The 19,996-nt window shown below is 37.7% G+C and overlaps 1 long non-coding RNA gene across 1 annotated transcript; it reads left to right on the top strand.

The window, feature by feature from the left end:
- The first annotated feature begins 76 nt into the window (after positions 1 to 76).
- On the top strand, positions 77 to 13,957 carry LOC143419357 (uncharacterized). The gene is made up of 4 exons (XR_013099321.1): positions 77 to 144; positions 9,698 to 9,727; positions 10,206 to 10,301; positions 13,827 to 13,957. It is a non-coding gene; the product is annotated as an uncharacterized LOC143419357 (long non-coding RNA).
- Positions 13,958 to 19,996: the final 6,039 nt, after the last annotated feature.

Genomic DNA, 19,996 nt, shown 5'->3' with positions numbered 1-19,996 from the left:
AATCGCTCAGACTGCTCTGGTCCGTGGAAAACGAGCAAATCTGGCAACCCCTAATAGCAACGGCCCTTCCATTAGCCGCAGAAGTGTCTTTACCCTAGCAAGCTTCACTGCCCTCTGCTGATACTGGAAACATATAATGACAAGGTAGAGACTACGCAGTCTGGTTCACACACGTCTCTAATCCAGCTCTGTTGTCCAAATTGTATTTTTTGCTTTCATCTTGCTATCCATTAGTGATTCGTGCAGCAGTGGGTTAAATGTTAAAAACCGCAACGTGCTGATTTCGTCTGATGGTTTATACTAGGAATCGCACTGTTCTCTCTTATAGTGGGAAGTAACTGCTAGTTATTTGGTCAAGCCAAAGTAATTTTTTTTTCACTTTTTCTTTTTATTCACTTTATTTAATAAGCATTAGTGACGCTGTGTCTGAAAAGGCAACACTGTAAAAAGAGCTTGTGTTATGATATATTTCATTACATTAGGGCAGTAACATTTATACCTAATCCAGCAAATAATCTCTTAGCTAATAAGGTTACACAAATAAGTAACTCTGAGCGCAATTCATTTTTAAAAAGATATGTAATCGGATTATAGTTACTTTGTCAGTGATTACTTCATTATCCTTTCAGTAATTATTTAAAATATGACTTTATTCATCATTACCAATGAAATAATGAAGCTGTTGAAGTGCATACTTGTAGCCTGTCTTGTATAGTAGGCCTCTGTTTTTGCAAGGCTAATTTGGTTTGACTAACTGTAAATGTTGAATATGCAAAGTTCTCCTGTTTGCATAGAAATACCGAAAAGAAAAGCATTATTGTGTAATGCTTTATCCATCTCTAACTTTGCAGTAATTACTTTCAAAGAAATTCTAAATTAATGGATTTAGTTATTAACTACATGAAATAATGTCAGTTATGGTCAGTAGCTGACTATTGCAAAGTAAACTGAACCAGTCCTGTGTATAATGCAATGGAATTGGTATTTTAGAAGCCCTGTCTGTTTTATCAGCTTTCTACCTGCAGCCTCCAGCCAAGAGATTTTGTGTGCACAAAATAATACTCAGTTTTGTATGTAAGAATGCAGAGTTGTCAGAAGTTTACATACACTCATCATGGCCATGAATATCATGGTAATTGGGGGCTTTAATGATTTCTTTGAACTCTTCTTTCTTTCAGGGTGGAATGATACAGTGCATATATTTAATGACTTTAAAAAACAAAAATTGGGTGCACAAGTTTGAATTTGAATTTATTTTACTCTTTCTTGGCAGAAGAGTTCATTTAAATTGGTTGGTTTCCTGGCACTGACCCAGCTTTCAAACATAGTCCACAAATTTTCAATAGAGTTTTGGTCAGAGCCTTGGAAAGGTCATTCCAGTTGCTTTATCCATTCCAAAACCGGCTTTGATGCATGCTTTGCAACAGTTGTTGATTTGAGATGAAGCTGAAGAATTTTGAGGTAGTCCTGCATTATTTCTTCCACTTTGTGCAATGTGCCAGTACTACTGATAGCAAAACAATCCTAGAACATGATGATACCACCACCAAGTTTGACAGCTGGTTCAGTGTTATTAGGTTTGAAAGTTTCACTTTTATTGTGAAACGCAAACATAGCTCTTTACTGGAGCAGAGGCTCCCTTCTTTGTCAGCACCCTCACAGGCTTGAGTTTTGGTGGTTCTTGGATTGTTCTTGAACATCCTAACCAATTTCTTCTTATCTGAGGGTGACAGTTGGGACACTTCTTCCAGATTTTGGCAAAGTGACACATGAAAATAACCTACAATGCACTTGTTTAAACTGATGATCTTGGAATCTGCAGTTGTTTAGAAATTGCCCCAAGACCTTTGCAGCTTATGCAAGTCTACAATTTTCCTTCTTCACTGAGCTGCTTAGACGTTCCCTTTTAAAAAGTTTTGCTCAATCCAATTAGTGCTGTCAAAGAAATCCTTTTGATGATGAGAGGTGATGAGAAATTAGCAGTTGTAGTCAAATGTGATCACTAATGGGAACCTTCAGCACCATTTATTTAAAAAATAAATTAAAACTACAATTAAAAAAAAGGAAGTTTATGTACATGCTAAGAGTTTATACTTTTGGCTGTGCGGATTAGAGAAAATCCAAACTAAATTCAAACTTGTGCACCCAGTATTTGTTTGTTAAAGTCATTAAAGATGCATGCTGTACAATCAGTTCACCTGGGGAAAAGATCAGTTCAAAGAAATCATTAAAAGATAGTATAGTTTTTTTTTGTTAACATCATTAAAAAATGTAAAATTATAAGAACTGAAAAATATACAGCTCTATATAGCTCTAGCCTCAGTAACCAACATTTACCACTAGGTGGAGGCAAATGCTTACTTAAATGCTGTAGACACCTTTATTGATTAAAATCTGCTGTGAACTGTGCAACGTCCAAATTGGACAAAGTCTGAGATTTATTCAGAAGTAACTGGCAGCTGCAGCCACAATTACAAGGCCCTTTCCATAATATTTTCCAAATTAAAAACAAATTAGGAAAGACATACGAATTGAGGAATAAATACGTTACTGAACAGCATGTACATATTTTTTTTAAATAGTTAATTTCAGTATAATATAATTTCAGTCACAGCTAGGGGTGGTTTTATTTACACGCATTGCTGGTCAGTTGGCTCTTTAGGAGCATATCAGCTACATTGGAAATAATATAATTTTTTTTTAGATATTTTATTCTTATAAGAAAAGAAAAGACAACTCTGAGTATAATATAACGATGCAGCCTGATTAATACCTCCTCTGTGTGCAGCGGATCATTCACTGTAATTTCTAATTAACACATTGCTATTTACTCTGCTGGATCATTAGGCCTCATCACAAAAGGATAATCCAGTCAAATTGAGAGTTTATGCTTCCCTTTCACCTTCCAACATGGCACTACATGCTAATAAGGCAAGTTGAAATTGTCCAACAAATTAAGACAAATGTTGCCTTAATACCAATAATACCAATTTATCTTAAATATTTATAAATGATGTGATGACTTTTTATTTTTAGTTAAGTGAATCCTGGAAATATTTTAGGAAATCCAAACAAAAGTGAGAAATATTTAAATAATTTGAAAATAAAATACTATCAAATGAGAAGGACATGAGACAGTAAACCCAGTGAAAGAGAAATGTTGTGGTTTTGTGTTGCACCTTTTTTTTTGGTAAATCTCTTTCTTCAATATACAGTTAAGCACCAAGAAGCAGGCATTCAGAGTACAGCTGGTCCACTGCGGCCCAGCATTGGGTTTAAACAGTAAAATCTAAAACAGCATTGTCTGATGGATAATATGTCAGGATTAGTCCTCCTTTTAAAAGTAATACACAAACTTGGGATCTGCAGCAGACCCCGCCTTTCATCCTGAAAGGATAGGGTGAACGTTAGGATCAGAAACGCAGGCTGTATGCTATTTGTGAAGCAGAATCATTAGGAAGGTTCTCTGACCAATTTCCATAAGTGGGGTAGCGGGAAGTATTTAGGCTACTCGAAGTATATCACTAATGAGAAAAGACAAAAAGGATTCATGTGCATGTTTTATGCAATCTCTTTTTGGGTGTAGATGAATAATTATTTATGATTGCAAAGCCTAAAAGGGAGGCAAGAAGATAGCAACCGAAAAGAGACTGGTAAAAAATTTAAAGAGGAAGTTAAATGAATATTTAAGGGAAGATGAAATATTTAATGGAAACAAATGAGCAAAACATTTAAAACAGCATGATAAATAGTAGAGACTGCTATTAAAATGGCCCCCATAATTTGTGCTATTTGCTACAGTAGCCGCAAGGTCTCAGTCACACTTGTAATGGTGTGAACCGAGGACTCTGACAATTGTTTTCACCGTGCCAGACAGTGTACGGAGACTCTGTATCTGTAACCCTGAGATGACCTTCTGTCTGAGAAATATTAGCCTTTGATTCATCGCAGTTTGTATTGATGCCACGAGGAAGAAACATTTTATGTTTTATTGACTGTCTTCACGTCGAGGTTATGGTTTAAAAAAACACAATTGTCTGAATTTGGTTCCAGATAATTTCTCAAGAGATATTTTCCGAAAAGAAGTCATCAGTCATTCTTTTAGTCTGACACTCACCTGCATACATCAAAAGAAAACAAAAGATCCAAAGTATGTACCAGCACGCATTCATTTGTTTTCCAAATGTGAAAATAATTAAATCAGCAAACAAATAATTATTCAAGTCAATGAGAACAATTATCTCAAAGACGCCTCTGAGACTTGGATGTGCATACTGAACTGATTAATTATCTTGCTGAAGCTAATTGAGTGGAGCTAGATCTTTGACTGCTTTCCCTCAATATGCCTTCCTTTTGATTACGTGAGGAATATCGTGTGCGCCATGCAAAATGTGGTCGAGAAATGCCCCAGTAAATGCCAAGGTGTAATGGCATAGTAATGGCGGTTTAAGAACTATGTTTAGTATTTTGCAGATCTCTTGCTCTACAGCTGCATGACATTATTCCTCTATGGGTCATAAGGAAAAAAGCTAAAAATGTCTGCGGATAGAAAAAAAGAAGCATGCACACCTCTTATGAATTCTAAGTTTCACCACATATTCTAATTTTTTATTAAACTGCCTATTAAATTTATTATATTCCCTGCGCTCATCTGTCCAAGTTTAACTTTGTCAGGGTAGCTGTGTCATGCCCTTACTAACCTGTGGGCAGACTATTACTTACTTCTGAGCCAGACAGAGATCATTACCTCTGTGAATGATGGCAAGGCAGCCCGAGCCCAACAGCTTTATTTCCCAGCTCAACTCGGCGGACGCAAGCCATCACATCCTGTTAACAATTCCATGGCTCCACCATAAAGATAAGCTCTCTCAATCAGCTCTGTCTGTCTCAGTCGCCGCTGAAGGGCCATCAGTCATCACTACCCGGGAACGGAGCCCTCCTTATTCACTTGTGATTGACACCGTTTAGATGATTCAGCTAGAATCACCAGGCTGTTTATTTCCTCAGTGGAGCAGCGTGGTGTTTTCTGATTAAGGGAGTTCATTAAATATTTATTTTTTTGATATCAGCGTATTCAGGTTTATGTAATCAGTCTTTTCTCTCTGAGCAAATATTGGCCCTTTTCATGTGGAATTTGACCAAAACGAATTAAGTCAGAGGCTTTGACATTTTAATCAGAGTGACCACAGGAAGCAAATTGCCGCTGTCAAACCACATGAAGGTCGTTTGAGTTGTTAAGAATCTGCTTGCCGTAACAGTTAATCTGTATATTCTAATGATTCTTTTACATGTGGGAGGTGGTTGATATTTTATGTATAAGCACACATTCTATTCAAGGCCCTTTATTCTATTAACCTGCACATCTTTATTAGATCCTTTCTAAGATAATGCCTGTATGGCTTAGCCTTTGATAAATATGCTTTTAGGTCTACCTAATTAATCCATTCCGCTGTGATTTTCTACACTTGTCACCCACTCTTTAACCTCGTAGCGAAGGAACAGACTCTTCCTCCTCAAATTAAAGGTCCTCTGAGATGCTGTACATGTGTGAGCTAATGATGTGGTGCGCTGTACAACCTGATGTTTTATCTTAAGGGCCTCATTGAAATGTTTTGAGTAAAAATGAATTGCGTGACCTCACTGTTGGAGTGTAGATATATTCCAAGCAAACATGTTTAAGTTTGTTGTGTCTGAATTAAGCGATGACTTTTTTGTTTTCAGTTTAAAACTTTTAATAGTAATATAGTTTCAATATAATAAAACTAGTATAATTTTATGCACATATTTGCTTTGTGACTATATCCTCAGTATCCTTCAGTTCACAAATGATTTGTACCTATTATTTTTAAACTGTGATTTCTCATATGTTATTAATTATTAATGCAACTTTACATTAATTTGAATGTCAGTATACATGGCTACTTTGAAATTCGTGTGGGCGCAAAGCATTGGCATGGTGTTGAGACAGCATTTTTGAAAAGGACGCAGGAGAATAGACCTCTACTAGCTAAGTCTACTTTTACAAAATTAATTAAAGCAATTCAGCATTTTTAAATGTACCACTCAATTTTACCTTTTCCTGCCAGCATTAATAGACTTTCCAGTCATGCGGTCAAGGGAACATTCATAGATATAATGAATGGGATAAGGTGATCAGCGTGTAGACTCTTGGCCATTTCATAACGAAATCTGCTAAGCAAGAAAAAGAACAGCTGCACTCCTAATTAAAATACAGTGTGTGTCTCTTTTCATCTTTAATATGTTATATTTTTTAGAGAAAAATGGCATACTGTCATTTGCAATTTAAGTATGTTAGAAACTCAAATATGGTGTTTTAACCAGATATAACCTGTTCATGTAAAACGTTACAATGGGGCCAAACAGGGGATGTGGTTTAAAATGTCACTATACGAGTTAGAGTTACTGGCTCCGACTAGTATCTGTTCCAGGAAGCTTGGTGCTAAAACAGCACCTTTACAAGTAGTAAGTATAGTCTTTACACATCTAGGACAAATGTTGTCAGGAAGAAGCTGCTAAGCTTCTTGTGCACTCGGCAACAACAGGATCTTAACAAAAGATTTTATTATTGTTTTATTTCAGTGGGAACTAAACTGACAGCATGGTGGTGTAGTGGGTCACACTGTAGCCTTAAAGGAAGAAGGTCTGGCAGAATCCTCCAGCCAGCTCTTTCCCAGCTCCTCTCCTCTGTGTGCAGCTTGCACGTTCCCTGTGTACTCTCTCCGGGTTCTCTGTCTTCCTCTCATAGTCCAAACACATGCTTGTTAGGTTAATTGGTGATTCTCAATTGGTTGTAGTTAGGAATGTGTTATGTGTCTCTGTTTGTTATCCAGCATGTACCCCAGCTCTCACCCTATGACACCCAGGATAGGCTCCAGCATTAGTGGAAGAAAAGAGAAAAAAATGGATGGAAAATTGTACAGAAAAAGCTAGAAGGCACATTTTTTTAGGTTGTTTTTCCCTAACAAGCTACAAAGAATATTATTTATTTATAGATTAATATTATATCATTTGCAGTGTACCATTTAAGGTTAAGTTAAATAGGTTAGATTAGGTGATAATATTTACTCTTATAGGAATATTGGGTAGATCTGGTACACTGCACATCAGGCTACAACACTATTTATATAATAACAGTGAATTTTTAATTTAGTTAGGTTCAGTGAGGACACTCGTCTTAAAGATCGACACACAACTTCTATTTCTAACTGTAAGAGTTATAATATTATTTGGGAAAAACAGAGTTCTGATGCTTGCAGAATATGTCAAACAACCTTTAGTACATTCACTGTCAAAATGCCAAGACTATTTCAAAATCAGAGGCTGATCAACCCCTCAGCCAACACAAAACTCTTTGAAGAACATTTTTAATTTAGTGTGTCAGAAATACCTACCGGTAACTGTCAGTGCGTGCATCTTACATCCAGCGCGTGATGAGAAAAAACAAAACTTATAATTACTCTTACTGTCACTTTTTCACAATAAATGTTTAAGTTTCCAGCCATGCAAAACAATAAATACTGTGCACAAAAGCTTCCCTTTTCCCTTTCTGGCTTCAAGCAAAGAATTTATTCACTATTACAGCCAAACAACGTAACTACAAGAATACTTTTCCTTGTCTTTTAAAAAGATGAAATATTTTCTCTGCTGTGTAATTCTCCTCTCTGTATTTCGAGAGATACTGACCTAAAAAGGTTGATCAAAGACTGTTGGAACTCCACAGCCTGCAGCAACCAATAAATTGGTCCATTCGATGTTTTGCACTGACAAATTATTCTCCAGAGTACTAACATTCTTGGTAGCAACTCAATTAGCAAGAGACAGATGTAGCAAGAATTCACATTTATGTTTCATAGACATTTCAATATTTTATTATTTCAGTGCATGTTGGCACGGACTCTTTTATGTCATAGAAATGATAACTGTTTGCTAATTCTCACATGAAGCGGTGGTTGTTTTGGTTGCTTATTGCAGATTTGTAGGGAAGCTGCACTTTGTGTAAAAGCCTCGAGGCTTTCGCACAATGTTGGAATGGCCTTGAGCATCCATATGTTTTAGTTTAACTGTTAAAAGCCAATATATTTTTTATTGTAGCTCGGGGTGGGGGCAGATCCCACTCACTGTTAATGTAAAGAGAAATGTCGCCAAAAGAAAAGAGGAGAAATGAGACACTTTTCATTCTAACCATTAGTGATGCATATATATTTGAATTTCACGAGTGAATTCGGAGCATCTCAGTGTAACGTGAAATGATTGGTGAATTAAAATATTATCACATTATTCAGGTAAGAAGATATACAAAGCACTTATTCACTGATTATCAAATTACTGAAAACAATACCCCCACCTCGCCAGAAAACACATTTGCCATTCATCCGATCTCCTTTGCACAAGGGAATATGCACTATCATTAATATGCGTGGGTCCCCCTTGTCTGTGTTTGGGCATTTGATATTAACCCTCAGAATCACTGGTGACCTATCACACAAAACCATATGGTTAACAATGAGTGATCTTCCTGCTGTTCAAGCATCATTTACCCTGAGCTTTCCTGCACGATTCAATGAAGACAGGTGAAAGCATTAGGAGTTCTGTTCAGCTCACAGATTGTAGAGATTTAGATGAACTGTATCTTATTTTTATCTATATGCACCATTTGAACATTTTATTTAGCTCTTGTACTTAGATGCTCTGTGGATTACGGAGCATCAGCAACATAAATATCTGATTATACTCATGTTTTGAAAATCAAACATTGGGGATTACCACCTTATGTCCCAGGAACTGAGTCGAGTGAGGTATGATGTACCAATAATGCATCTCCACACATACAAATACCACCAAAACAAGCTGAGTGCCTGAGCTGCAAAACACATGGCACTCTTTCCGCTATGCAAATATGAAATTGAACCAGAGCACAGAGCAGCATTATAGTCTCACTGTACATTTGCAGAGAACATTTGAGAATACCAGACTGCATAATTAACTTCCAATTGAAAAGTTCCCTCGAGTCAATCCTCTGCTTTATTAACAAAGTAATGAAGCTATTTTTTAATTGGCCATTTCTTTGTAAACCAAATTAAATAAAATGACAAGGGATGTGTTGCTGAAGCTTATGATGTCTGGTCTTCTTTAGTTTTGTATTTATGTTTTTGTATATGGAAAGCATCTAACATGCACTGATGTGGGATTATTGATAAATTCTGTGCATATTATATACTATTTACTACAAGGTTGTGCTTTTAGTGAATGTATGAAAACAAAATACCAGTTTTTATATGTGTTAGATGAGATATTGTAAATGGCCTGTATTTGTATAGTGCTTTACTTAGTCCCTAAGGACCCCGAAGCACTTTACACTACATTCAGTCATTCACCCATACTGGTGATGGCAAGCTACATTGTAACCACATCTGCCCTGGGGCGCACTGGCAGAGGTGAGGCTGCCGGACACTGGCGCCACCGGGCCATCTGACCACCACCAGGGTGAAGTGTGTTGCCCAAGGACACAACGACCGAGACTGTCCGAGCCGGGGCTCGAACCGGCAACCTTCCTATTACAAGATGAACTACCAACTCTTGAGCCACGATTGCCCGATTGTGTAAAGACAAATGTTATGTTATTATGTGTATGTAAGCATGGATTTTTGCTATAACAATTATGTTTTTGTCTTTACAGATACTGACCGAGATTTGTATGGTTTACTATGTAAGTATATCTTTATTAAAGGCAATGGAAACAAGAGACTTTTACTGTGGATTTTTAGTTTACTACAGATGTTCAGTGGAGTGCATTACAACTAATTCTAATTAATCCAAATTTAAAATCATTTTAGATATAGTTACTAATTATTTATATCATTGTTTATTTTTTTCTTGTTTAATTTGAGATTTTTCATGTGTCCCACATGCAGAAGAAGTCACCACTTTTTGTGTGAACATGCGTATTCCACTTATGTATTTTATGCAGTCTCGCTGGCTGCCTGCAAAAAAGTAAAGAAGACATTGAATGGCATTCTAAAATATAATGTAGGGCTATGACAGTTTCAGAAACATAGCTGCAGTGCTCATAACAGTTTGAGATTGAGCCGAGTGTTTCATAATTTAGATCAAAGTAAAAAAAAGAAAGAAAGAAAAAAACGAAAGCACAACACGCCTTTGTGGTACTGCATGAAAATGTCTTGCAGCATAGCTTAAAGAAGACAACCAAAGGCTTGATGAGCAGCTGTGAGGACATCAAACAATTCTGCCTCCTCCTGAAGAAATACTAGAGAATTTCTTTGGTAAGTGAGTCTGTGTTTTTGTTGGCAGAGATTTCAGAATCAGTGTTGCACTTAGCTGCAGGGAGGCACCAGTGGAGGACTACCTGGATAGCCTTCCTAACCACAGATATCACCCACAGTGGATCATTAGGATCGTGCCAAAGATGGATGGCTATTTTCTGCACGACTTGCTGGCCGCCACTGTAAGAGTAGGGCGCATGCTTTCCTCTGGTCCCTTGGCCTGCGTGCTGACCTGCTCTTGGGTCTTAGTTAACATTCAGGGAGCCCTGACCTGAAAAGCAGGCTTGGCAGCAGAACCAAGGTCCCATCCTCCCCAAAGAAATTAGAGGTGGTAATCTTTCAGGAACAACTTGCTAACCTCCCAGACCATGTAACCACGGGATGCAGATAATTGCCCTGCTTGTGTTTTGCAACCCCTCTGTATCTCACTGTCGCTGGTAAATGACAGGTTGTGTCCAATTTGTGTGTATTTGACAGCTGAGAATTGACAAACGATGGCTAGGGCCAAAAGAAGGTTACATTTAAACACAGCTCAGGTCAATGAGGTAGATGTCTGCATGCTGAATCACTGTCAGGAAAACTAATGATATAACATTATAACACAACAGACCACGGTAAAAGATGAAGTGTGAGATGTCATATTGGTACTATAATCAACCAATGTCTGTTTCAACTGCACATTTATCTTGATTTTGCATAGACATTCACATATTCTAGTCATTGCTGAATGGAAACACTGAGGAATACATACAAATAGCTGTTTATGCAGGCAGATCCTTTCGCACCACACAAAACTACTGTGACATTATGGTTTCTCACTACAATATTATAGCCTCGCCAGTTTTAATAATTATCGTTTATATATTTTTTCCCTGTAATACTACTGGGACTATTCCAGTTTCAGTGTAATGGAAACACAAAACCCACTCTGTTAAGCATTAGAAACAAATATTTAATTCGCTGTGTCTAAGATGTGTTACACCTGCTGTAGCAATTTCAAAAACACACAGGAAGTCTGAATAATCAACACAGAAAGAGCTTTGGAACCAGCACGCGAGTTGTGGCATCTTGACAAGTCTTTAAGTAAGTCTTACAAGAACAAACACCCCTAGGCTCACTTGCTTCGGTGCTTAAGTCACAACAGATACAGCCACAAAGCTGCCACACAAATCAGAAAAAGATGTCCACTATTTTACAAAGAAATCCGAAGCGAAGGGGAAGTGCTCCCTGTTTTTAGTTAATGAAGAAAACTTAATTTAGTCTCATGAATATCAGAAATGCAATTTTTATTTATGTTCTTCTTTTTACAAGTAACAATCATTATGGCAGCTAATAATAAGCATTAGTAGAACCTAACTCCATGTAGCTGGAGGTTATGTGGACATGGAGTGTCCAGGAAGCTCAAGGACGGCCCAGACTCCCAGATTAAACAACATTCACTCTCTGTCAAATGCCTAGCTCCCAGAACTGCCAAGCCAGAGGAAAATGAGCCCCCACATGACCCTCGCTGTGGATGACAGGATAAAACACAAGACAGTTGTGCCTGAAGGAGACTCGGGATAACGAAATAATCTTTAATCTCTGTCCCTTCAAGGCACTTTCAACACCTGTTATTCTTGATGGCATTGTGAGAGAGGGCAGTTCATAGATTCATTTTAAGCCTGGTAATTATTACACTAATTATTCACTTCGGTGTGGGGTGATTACCAGTCCTCGTTCAGGTGAATACTCGTCCGCGTGTACAACAGCTGTGGCCGCAGCAGCTTGGTGGAACAGTTGTTCCACTCCTTTTTCCCTTGCAGATATTTGACCTTTTGTCATGTTTGCAATCTGTACTTTGGGGGACGGTGGAGGGGGGATGAGAGAAAAACAGCCAGAAACTTTTAATTGCTCAATAGAAACAGTAGTGAAAGGCACAGGGTTGGCCATCTGTTCAGCCCACATCTCTTTAGCAAAGAAACTTTCTATTTAAACAGGTTGCTTGGTTTCCATTACCATATATGATGAATATAAGGTACTCCATGGGCTAAAAGGAGAGTTACTGCGGCGTTGTCCTGCGTAAGAATGAAACATTATTTCTCCTAAATTAATGAGTACTCATAGTATTTTTGCTCTATCTCTTTAATAATGAATGAATCAAGATATATTCTTTTCATTTAATGGGATGCATTTATAATCAGAGCTTGAAGGTCCAAAAGCCTTAAAGACAAATATTTCTGCTCTTTGACTAGATTTAATTCAATTAGTAGAAATACAACATCAAATACTATGCCTCCATTAACAGATCTTTCATGTTAAAAATGAGTATCATGAATATTGCATCCGTGATCATATGAAAACAGTTATTCTCTGATGCGTTTAGGTTTCAGAAAGAAACGCCACACCAGCAGGCCATTGTTTCAAAATGAAATGGCACAAAAGGGTGGCAATGAAATACTTTTGAATTTTCTGCCATTTGTATTCGTTAAGGTAAAGATGCACCATATTATTTGTCATCAAAACCAACAATGCATTTTTCTGCTCATCAGTACTTTGTTGTTCCTGATCTCCTATCTCCACTAAAAATGTAACTGTTAATTGAAATATTCACTTCCGTTTTTTAAACTGTTTTCATGTAGAGAAAAATCTGGCCACTGTATTTTTAAGACGAATAGATAGCATTAAATAGTTGCTTGGTTGTAGATCAGCATATGTAGGAGTGATTTATTTAACCGAGAAGAAGTTATTTAACATAAGAAGAATTGACTTTAAGTAAATTGCATTTCCTGTGTTTATCACAATCATTGTTGAAATTGTTGTCATTTCACCACTTCACATATGTGTTACACAGACGTCATTTGTCATTCATTGCTAGCTTAACCCTTTTATTACTTTGCAAAAGCACACAATTTCAAAACAGGAGATAACAAGCGTTATTACAGTACTGTGATATTGTATGTTACTCTCCAGCTCTCCCAAAAAACCTGGATCCATAGCTGTGAATCCTGTTGGCACACACACTAAATACAACATATCTCCATACAACCCACCCACACGTGCTCTGAAGTGATCCGCACACCTTCGACTAACCTTCAAGAAACTCAAATGTCAAATCAAAGTCTTCTGAAGTTAGAAAAACCAGTAAAAAGAAATCCAATTCTTTCTCTTCTAAAGGTCAGGTTTCACTGTCCCTGGAAGCACTCCTGAAATATAAATGCTCTGTAACGCCATTGTCTGCTCATTGCTATACACTCTAGGCAATGTCAATTTTGTGGAAGTACTTGCAGATTAAGTCAGCCGGACGTCAAGGGCCCTTGAAGAAGCTGCTATCTTGTAGTAGCGAGGGGTCTGAAAGCCCTTGTCTATTACCAGAGACACCCCAAGGACAGATGTTTTAGGCTTAGGGGGGTGATAGAGAATAATAGCACATTAGATTCCTAATGTATCTTGGATGCAGGACTCAGGAGAGACAGAACTCCTGGGTAATCCAAATTCATTTCTCTCTCCCTCATTTCCTCCTTTCTTTCTTTTCTTCTTTCCATCCAGTGTTGAGTCCTCGCTGCCTCTTGAGGTGCTGAATCTTAGCCTGAAGCTACATGCTACACAGTCCATTCATCAAAACCATGACCCTCTTCAGTCAGGGACAGGATGCTATGGACTAATGAACTCAGTGCAAGGTATGAATGTATGCATGTCATGTTTTTTGCTCCATAGAGGAGGGAATCTTTACTTATTTCAGACTTCATAACACATCAAACATACCAAACAGAAGAGCCCGGTCTGCCTGCTGTGCCCTAATGTCATTGATCTTGTTATGGGAGTGAAATTATTCAACTAAAAACAACCCTGAAAGGCTGAGTGTCATTGTGATATATCATGTGTGATATTGGCTTCAACAGGCATTATACTTGGGAAATGGATGTATATGTTTGATTTAGGAGGAAAAGCACTTGCGGGGAAATAGGTTTTGTCAGTCAATCTTTTGTCAAGATTTTCCTACAAGGCCTCGATCTCTGGTAAATATATTGTCATAAAGCTAATATGTAATGAAGAGCACTGGTGTAGCATTCCCCTCTGGAGTTTTTGAACTGTCGTACATCATAAGCAAATTGGTGCTAAAGAAATTTTCATTTTCTGTCTCAGCATGAATCTGTGGTCTAGGCTAATAAACACATACGAGTTGTATGAAATAGCACCCCAACCCACCAATCCCTTCCCACCACCACCACCGAGGAGCCCCCACTCCCCATTCTCCAACCCCAGGCCAAGGGTACACCTTGATGAGCAAAGAGGGAGGCTAATTCAGTCCTCAGGCTTAATTAATCCTATGTCTTATTTGATGAATGGCTCCCAAATTGTGCTGTAATAGTGGTATTTTTTTTTGTGTGTGCGTGTGGAGGGGGCTGCGGAGAGGTGTGTTGACACGAAGCTAGGAGAAAGTCAAAGTCGGGACTTCCGAGAGGCTTCACTTGAGGCTTTGTTTGCAAAGTTGCCGTCCTCTGTAGACAGATAAAGCCCTGTCCTCTGACGTCAGGCCAGCAGGAGAGAGTGATGGTGTGCTGTAGGGAACATGTGTTTATGGATCTCTCCAAGCTAAGATCACTATAGGAGTCCACCGGCTTTGCCGCACGCTGGGTTTGTCACTTTTTGCCAAACATGATTTGTTGTCTGTAAATACGCAGAGTGCCCTGTACTTTTCTTTCTTTTTTTATTTGAATGCTTGCCTCAGGGGGATAACACATTACATTGACAAATCCCATGTTTGAATTTGTAATGGGAGGTGCCTAAACTATTCTAAACCAACAGTTTTTCTTTATGATGAATCTGAATGTGATGCTAAATTGTTCAATTATTTGGCCAAGGTTATATTTGAAAGCATGAGATAGTGTAATTCATAAATCTGTTGAGACAATAAATATATAAGTTTACTAAATAAATATATAATTATTGTGTTATGTATCTATTTTTTTTCTGTTGTAAATGTTCCTACAGACCATTTGATATTCAGGACTCCTGCTTTTGCCCCGTTTAATATGAATCCTTTTGTCACAAAGCCTTCTGTTTTAAGTATGTATTGTCCTAACAGAGGTAGCACTTAAAAACTAACGATGTCATAAATTTTTTCTGGCTAATGTGGCAGGCGTAAAAGGAGCTTTGGCGGGTGGGGTGAGGGTCTGGTGATTTGAGAGGAACGATGATGAGATTCGGTGGCCCAGCCCAAGCAATGAACTTGATTAAACTAATCTCATCTCTATCAAAGCATCACTCGGATCCCCCCTTGTCCCATTATTCATGGCAATGGGATAATTACACTGAGATGCATGGGGCCAGACAGATAGTACTGTGGCGCGGGCCCTCAGACCCTGGGCTATGGCTCCACTTCTATGCAGCCTGTTCATTTTAAACACAGATTAATTATGGTCAATGGGATGGTTCGCATCTGTCACTCTTAGTAGAAAAAATGGAAATTATTGCCCTCAAGATGATAAAGGATGTATATTAAGTCATCTTCTAGTTGGAGGTTCAATAGGGATGAATACAATCAGCATTTTAATTCTGACATCAGCATTGTGTGCCAGAATAACCTGGAAAAACAGGAGCAGGAGACACATCAATGTCCTAAAACCAAAGTATACAGAGATAATGACAACTGACTCCAGTATTTATCACCTATCTAAGCATATCTGCATGATATGTATGCATCTGTCAATGCAGTGTGTTGTCATAAGTTTATAGGTCAGTAAATGTCAATTGATAATGCCATCTATATTTATATATTTGCATATTTGGTTGAATTAATATGGTAACGAGGAGATTTTAGGATTTACTTAACCTTGCTTGTCCTTGTGTCCAGAACTCGCATGAGCTCAGCCACAGCAGCCTCATCTGGTCATAAAGTTACAACTTTAAAGGTTAAATTAAATTATTATTTTGCGCAATATTGGAATTGCATACAGCTAGTATATATGTTATTTTTTAATTACATTTTAACAAAGAAAATCTAACTCTTAGGTTAATGGGATGTCAAACTTTATTTATGAGCATAGATAATTATTAAAAAACATGTTATGCTGTTCCTTTTCAAGTAAATGTGTGTGCAGTTTTTCCCAGTCTACTAAGTGTTTATTTGATGAAGGTAAAAGCCAGAGCAGATGTTTGTGATCTGTGTCATTTCTTTGGTTGTCTTTCTGTCTGTCAGCAAGATTACAAAAAAATATATGAAGCAGAATTCTCTTAAATATGTAAACTCTGTAAACTTGCCTAAAGATAAAATGATGATGCACGGGCAAAGAAAAGCCCATCAAATTTTGCTTTATCCAGATCACTTCCTTTAAAACCACACATGCACTCACCAAGTGCCCTATCTAGTTTATTTATTGAGCCGGAGAATAAGAAGCTTTATCCATGATTTTATCCAGCTTAACTGTTGAGAGTACATGTTCGTAGGTTTAGTGTCTTTTTTTTAAATTTGTATTTGGATGACTGCGTCAAATGCAGCAAAACAGTAAGAGGCTTGTAGGGACCACCTGACACACACACACGCACACACACAGTTTCACATACACACCCAAAGGGACTCCTGAGGGACAACAGAGAGTGATGAACAGACACAAGCAATAGACACCCAGCCAGTGTAATTATCTCCTCGAGTGGTGTATGCAGTCACTGAGCTCTGCCCTGCCACGGTCAGAGCTCTGCGACCCTCAGCGCTCATCTGCAGGTTATTTTTTTTTTCCAACACAGTGATTGGGCTTCTTCCTTCGCAAGCCCTAAGGATGTTTTTCTGCAGCTCAGTCTTTCAACTCTGTCCCCGAGGACTAACATGTAGTCACTGACAACTGGCCACTTGAAACTAACAAGATTATTTGGTTGCACATCGTATTAGCTCCCTCTTTCTTTCCTTTGTGAAGTGATATGTACCTGAGATGACACCGTTGTTGTTGTTTGTAAATCAACAGCTCTCAGTAAAATTTCGGTTTATTATAATAAACAGGGTGAGTCCGGATGTGTGCAGACATGTTTATTTTTTGTCTTCGGGGGTTTATTTATTGAATTAAAATCACATATTAATTAACACCCCTCTTTTGCATTGTAATTCTTTATATTTGGACATGGTCCAATGCAGTAAACATGCTCTCAGTTGCAAATGTTTATTGCGGTATTGTTTGTAATGGTCACCTTTCCCTGAACCAGCATTTTATATGCTCTGACTTAACAATCACAGATCGCAAATCAAGAGTGTTTTTAAAATGAAATGCAAGTATTAAACACTAAAAGGATAAAAGAGCTGGGTTTTACCTTGTCCATTGTTTCAATTGTTTTACTTACCTGACATCTACTCAGACAACATGCGATTGCTGTTTTCCCCCAATGGTGACAACTGTACCAGTGATGATTTTTAATTTTTTTTTTTGTTTTTGTAATCCATCATTTTAAATTCTATTAAGGGTTAAAGTTAGCTCTTTCAGGGCCTAGGTGTTTTTTTTTACCTCAGCTAATTCAAGTCACTGACTGAACTAGACCTTTTGACTGTTTGTGGAACCTTTTTAATATAGTTTTCAATTGTCTGACAAATAATTAGGCTTACTTTGCAGTTAAACACAGGTCCTCCAGGTCCATGAGCGAAAGTGCAGTTTTTATTTGTATATGATGTAGCACATTAGCCAAAAAACCCATTCAGCCTTGCTAGCCCAACTTGCTAGTGTTAGCTGATTACTCTGGAGCCATATATTACTTATAATATATGGCTACAAAAAACAAGATGGTGATCTCTGTAATGCAGCAATTGAGGCTTCAAAACAAGTGTCATGCTGGTGATGTCCATCTTTAACAGTCTTCTAATTTGACGATGATTTTTACTTGAGAGGGAGAGATTTAGTTACAGTTCTGTTATGCTAATCTCGTAAAAGTTGGCTATAGTCCCTTGTCTTATTTATTATTATCTTCAGTGTACACCATAATCAACCTGCACATACTGGGGAAACAGCATCACGACTAACAGTCCATTTAGGCCAAAAAATGTGAGTCAAAGATGGCTTGTAAACAAATTCAGTCTTACCTCAGCTGTTCAAGGCAGGAATTTGAATGTGTAACTGGAAGGACATTAACTTCTGCTACCGTAGCTTCAAGGGTTCTATACTGATAAATTCTGAGAATGATTTGCATTATGGAGATGTTTCCAAGTTGGACCTGATTATACATCAATATTTTGTCAGTACAGTTAAATGGAATAGCACTTAACAGTATTAGTGCAATCAAACAAAATGAAAAGCAATTTAGACAAATTGTTGCTGAATATACAACACACCAATATTAAGTTCAATGTCATTGTAATCTATGTGTTTTAATTCAATTCAGTTTTAAATAAAGTGTCATAAAGTGTCAAATCACAATAACCCCAAGGTGCTTTATATTGTAAGGTAAAGACAGGAGTTGCACTCAGTGCAGTCTTCTGCTGCTGTAGCTTATCTGCTTCATGGTTCAACATGTTGTGCATTCAGAGATATTCACCTGCATACCTTGGTTGTAATGAGTGCTTGGTTGAGTTACTGTTGCAGCATTTCTGGCCACTCTCCTTTGACCTGTGGGATCAACAAGGCATTTCTGGCTGGAGGACTGCCACTCACTGGACATTGTCTCTTATTCAGACTTGAGAGAGCCCTCTCTCCTCAATAGACCAGCTGTTTCTGAAATACTCAGACCAATCTGTCTAGAACCAATGGGACATTTTATCATTAATTCACATCCTTCCCATTGTAATGCTTGGTTTCAGCAGGTCATCTCCTGCACCCCTAAGCGCGAGACGTGCTGCCATGCGATTGGCCGGTTAGATATTTGCATTAACGAGCACCTGAACAGGTGTAAGCAACCAGAAGTGTTATGTTATGTTAATGAGTAATATGATAATAGAAGCTGTTGTAAATTAAAATGTAATGTCTTTATTACTTTATATATTTATTTTTTTAAACTAGGAGTTACTTTGCAGATCGGATTGTAGGTGTAAAACACACGATCGGTGATAAAGTATTTCCTGTTGCTAAAACTGACACTTTGTAATTTTTTACAGCACTGTCCAAATTTGGCTGGTTGAATGCGCTTTACCTGGATCATGTCTTAAGTGAATCAATATGTCTTTCAAGCATGGCTATTAACAGCAGTGTCCTTTCATTCCCTTTTTCTCCATCAAACCACACTAATGCTGATTTACACAGTTTAAAACCTTGGCCATATCCCTTACCTTCCAAGGAGATAGGGTAATTAAATTGGTACTTTTTACAAGTCGTTCTCAATAAATCTGAATAAATTAACAAGGCATTACTAAGACTGCTACATTAAATTTGCATAGTGTGTTTAATGAATATGCAACTGCAAGTGAAAAGGTCTGCTACTGTGAACTCTTGAAATTAGCATAACTACTTCCAGCATGTTTCTTAAATAATGCTCTCATTTGCACATCACTGAGTTGGCTAATTCTAACTTCAGTCAGTGTAGCCTCATAATTAAGACTCTTGCTTTAATTTTTAATGAAGTTTACGTTACATCAATCCTGACAGTAATGAGAGGGACATGGAAACAAAAAGGCTGCTAATAATTAAATTCACCGACCAGTTTGAGGCATAGTAATTCCTGAGGAGAAATTACATGACTAATTATTAATTTGATATTCATACCATTCCATGGATAGACTCACATAACTGCTTGTCCTGGTGCCAGTT

The sequence above is a fragment of the Maylandia zebra genome, linkage group LG7 (genome assembly GCF_041146795.1).
Source record: "Maylandia zebra isolate NMK-2024a linkage group LG7, Mzebra_GT3a, whole genome shotgun sequence".
Taxonomy (NCBI): Eukaryota; Metazoa; Chordata; class Actinopteri; order Cichliformes; family Cichlidae; genus Maylandia; species Maylandia zebra.
This window is presented reverse-complemented; position numbering and strand designations above follow the sequence as displayed.